Source organism: Myotis brandtii, unplaced genomic scaffold (assembly GCF_000412655.1).
Source record: "Myotis brandtii unplaced genomic scaffold, ASM41265v1 scaffold434, whole genome shotgun sequence".
Taxonomy (NCBI): domain Eukaryota; kingdom Metazoa; phylum Chordata; class Mammalia; order Chiroptera; family Vespertilionidae; genus Myotis; species Myotis brandtii.
Window position 1 is genome coordinate 1188415 of NW_005366599.1, and position 4876 is coordinate 1193290.

Below are 4876 nucleotides of genomic sequence, written 5' to 3' on the forward strand. Positions count from 1 at the left end.
CCGAGTCCTCCTGGCATCGATCTCTCCCCGCGGGTGAAGGGAGGAAACTCCCTTGCTAGGAGCAACAATTGCATCAAAGTGGCAACTGACAGCCTGGCGAGCAGTACGTTGTGTCTTTGCAATATCACTTCACTAACCTTTGACGGTGAAGAGTCCTCGGGGAGAGCAGGTGACAGCCATGTCAGCAGTCTGTTCTAACAGCTGGACCTGATGGACGTTTCTAACGTGTCTGTTCTGGATGGTACGTGGGACGCTCTTGATGGCAGGTGGACCTGCTCAACAGAGAGAAACACTAGGATCAACAAATTATATGCAGACTAGAGGCCCGGTGCACGAATTCGTGCACTGGTGGGGGGTCCCTCGGCCTGGCCTGTGCCCTCTCGCAATCTGGGACCGCTCGGGGATGTTGGAGAGATGGTTTCAGTCCAATCCCACAGGCCAGGCTGAGGGACCCCACTGGGGCACGAATCCATGCACTGGGCCTCTAGTATTCATATAAGATCTTTGGTTAATCTCTTCCTGCCCTCCTCCCTTCCCCCTTCCCTCTGAGATTCATCAATCTGTTCCATGTTCCCATGCCTGTGCGTTGAGCCTGTGCCCCCTGGTGGTCAGTGTACATCATAGCTACTGGTCAAATGGTCAGATGGTCGCTTAGGCTTTTATATATATAGATGCCAATTCTGCCTTTGACCAGCCCAGGGCACCTCTCTCCTGCGAGGACTAAATGGCTCTGCATTTCTTTTCTTTTTTTTTTTTCAGAGAGGAAGGGAGAGGGAGAGAGAAACATCGATGATGAGAGAGAATCATGGATCAGCTGCCTCTTGCACACCCCACACTGGGTATGGAGCCCGCAACCTGGGCATGTGCCCTTGACCAGAGTTGAACCCAGGACCCCCAGTCTGCAGGCCGACGCTCTATCCACTGAGCAACACCGGCCAGGGCAGGGCGGGGCTCTGCGTGTCTGACTCACCAAACCCACGTCCACGGGCTGGAGCTTGTCCCAGGAGGGACTTGGGGAGCTGGGCGCGCTGCCCGCGGTGGAAGCACAGATCTGCTCTCCTGGCTGGTGCTGGCATTCCTCTCGGGGCTGAGTGGTTTTCCTATCGATCCCCTCCTCTGGATACAGTTAATGATCCATTGCTGTACATGTCAGATTCTGTTCAAGGCCCTGGAGAAATGCGGGTGAGCAATGCGGGCGAGCAGAGCAGAGAAAGCTCCTGCCCCAAGGGCCCTGCCTCCATTAACCGTCGCAAGAGTGACCGTGGAACACGAAACCGTGTCGGCCCGCCCGAGGCACCATCCTCATGCACGGCGACCTTCCGCGATGTTGTTTCGGCGGACGGAAGACCATCGGATAACTTTTTATTCTCCGGTCCTGGGATGGGCCTAATTATTTCCACCTCCCAGTCCTCCATCCATATTTAATCCACCAGGAAGCCAAGGGCAGCTTTTAGTGTATTATTTATCACTCACTATAAAAGGCTCCGTAATAAGATGTTGAATGCACCTTCTCATAAAATTTACTGGGGAGTTGCAAGGAGAAGCTAAACACAGACAGCGGTTAGGTTTTATGAAAGATGACGTGTTACCGGCTCCCCTCTGCCCGTCCCCGTGTCTGAGTCATAAATCCACCTGCCCTGGAAGAAGTGTGTGGCCGCAGCTCGCATCTTCGGTGGTGAGCAGGCCATTCCCAAGAGCCACCTGAGCTGGGACAACCAAGGCCTCTGAGCGGCCAGTTCCGGGCATGCAGTAGCCTGGGAGTGTCCTCTCCTGGGAGAGGGGTGGGTAGCACTGCTCATCCACACGCAAACTGCTGGGGGGTGGTGAAATGGCCCCAGGGAGCAAACCAGTGCACGTCGCTAAATGTTCCTGATTCTCTCTGTTAGGAACATTATTAGGAAATGTTAGGAAATGTTCCTAATTCTCTCTGTTAGGGGGAGGGGAAGATACCCATTGCAACTGTTGGCCAGTCAACTCATGAACAACTTCTGAAAAATCTGTAATGCCATATAACGTTCAATCATTAGCCAATTCTGCCTTTGACCAGCCAAGACCACCTCTCTCCTGGGAGGACTATGGTACTACGGTAGCCAGAACATCATCAACATTCCTGGAAGCTCCTCATTCTCTTTTCATCGCTAACCACCCCACCACCCACCCACACACTCATGGGGAAACACGGCCCCGACCCAAAATATCATAGATTAGTTCTGCACTATTTTTATTAAATATGTAGAAGCCCGGTGCATGAAATTCGTACACAGGTAGGGTCCCTAGGCCTGGCTAGCGATCAGGGCCAATCAGGGCCTTCTGGCTCCTGGCTGGGGCCTTCCTTCATTCTGCACCACCCCCTGGTGGTCAGCGCACATCATGGCGAGCGATCAAACTCCAGTCTCCTGGTCGAACTCCTGAGGGGACACTTTGCATATTAGCCTTTTATATATATACATTTTTATTGCTTTCAGAGAGGAAGGGAGAAGGAGAGAGAGAAACATCAATGATGAGAGAGAATCATTGACTGGCTGTCTTCTGCACACCCCCTACTGGGGATTGAGCCCACAACCCAGGCATGTGCCCTGACTGGGAATCCAACTGGTGACCTCTTGGTTCCTGGGTGAAGCTCAAAGGCTGAGCCACACCCGTCCAGGCTGCACAATTTTTTTAAACTTTCTGGGGGAACTTTTCAGGTTATTGAAAATAATGCTACGATGAACATTCTTGTGTATGTCTTTTGTGGGAACTGATGTCTATCTATTTTGGGTATATGACTAAGAGTGGAATTGTTGGGACACACAGACAATTTCTGGTATTCATAGTACCCGTGTCCTGTAAGGTCACTGCAAGTTCTAGATTAGGAAATCCTGAGCCATTGCTCCCCGGGGACACAGGATTGGGTCCAGGCAGCCCTTGTTAAAACATTTTCTACTGATCAATATGTAACCTTGTCTTATGTGTGTGTATCTGTGTTAAGTCACCTTCGCTGAATTTACACCATTGACTCACGAACATCAAACTCACTGCCCTCCACACTATAACCTATGCCTGAGGGAAGCTTATTTAACACACATTAATTTTTTCCATCACACACATCACAACCCTCTCACGCTTAGAAACACTAGGAAGCTTTTTAGTGATGTGCTTGGGAGCATTTTTTAAATAAGAAACACCAACAAAAGGCACTCAAATGTGAAACATGTGGTCCTACATAAACCATAAAAATGCCACTTGTTTATGGGATGTCAGCTGAAATAAGATGACAGAACATTTAAATCAGTTGAGAGAGGAATTATGCTGACTTTTGTAGATACATGCATACTTTTATTGGTGCTCCTTCCCCCTTCCCCCCTTATAGATTGGCATTATTGTCTTTGGTCACAATCTTTTAGCCTAAAAAATTGTTTTTAGTATTTCTTGCATAGCTTGGCTACTAATAAGAAATTCTGTTTTTGTGTGTCTGAAAATGTCTTCATTTTTGACAGTTTTGTTGGTTATAGGATTCTTGGTTGATGGTTGTTTGTTTTCCTAACATTTTGAATATGTCCTTCCAATGCCTTGTGTACTCCATGGTTTAGGGTGAGAAATCAGCTGTAATCTTACTGAGGATAACTTGGATGTGATGAAATGCTTCTCTCTCTCTCTCTCCCCTGATATTTCTAGATTACCTCTGTCTTCTGATAGTTTAATTATCATGTGGTTCATTGTGAATCTCTCTGTTTATCCTACTTGGAGTTTCTATTGAGCTTGTTGGATGTGTAAATTCATATTTTTCATCAAGTTTGGGAAGTTTTTGGCCATTATTTTTTTAAGTAGCTTTTCTGTTTCTTTCTCCATCTCTCCTCCTGGGAAGTCTCATTATGTGTATAATGATACATCTGATGCTGTCCCTTTTTCTTCCCTTCTGTTCCTCAGACTGAATAATCTCAACTGACCCATCTTCAAATTCACTGTTTCTTTATTCTGCTTATTCAAACCTGCTGTTGAGACTCCCCCCCACCCCCACCCCCGGTAAATTTTCCCATTTTAGTCATTATAATTATTTGCCTCCAGAATTTCTACTTGGTTCTTTTTTCTCATTTCTATCTCTGTTGATATTGTCCATTTGGTTAAACTTTTTTAGATATTTCTTTGTTTCCTTTCATTCTTTCAATATATTTAGTTGATTTAAGTTGTTTAGTAGTAATTTCAATGTCTGGACTTCCTCAGGGATTATTTCTATTCATTAATTAGTTAATTAATTAATGTTTTTTAATTACATGTGGGCCATACATTTTTAATGTCCCTTTATGCTTTATGTTGTTGTTATTGTTGTTGAAAACCAGATGTTTTGGATATTATGATATGGTAATACTGTTAGATTCTCACCACCTCCCAGGATAGTTCTGCTGCTTGTCATAGGAGGACAGTGGAACCTCAGTTCTCGAACTTAATTCGTTCCGGAAGGCTGTTCGGGAAGCGATTTGTTCAAACACCGAATCATTTTTTCCCCTTAGAAATAATGTCAATTGAATTAATCCACTCCAGACCCTCAAATGATTCCTTGTTAACCTTTCTTATATACGGTGCATGTCTGATGTGCTGTTTAATCTGTAAATAAACACGTCTTTTCTAAAATTTATCGAACCACCTGCGACTAGCCTCGTCCCAGGGTGTCTCTCAGGTCACCACACAGCGTCTTTGCTGGTTCACGTGCCACTGCCTCCGAAATGCCGTCAGCAGCTCCCTGCTCCTCCTTTATCTGAATCAGCAACAACAGTTTTCCCACCTCTTCAATCGCCTGTGATCATTGTTCCTTTCACACCCTTATTAGCGCTCTTTTTTTAAAAAATTTATTTATTGTCTAAAGTTTTACATATGTCTCCTTTTTCCCCAATTGACT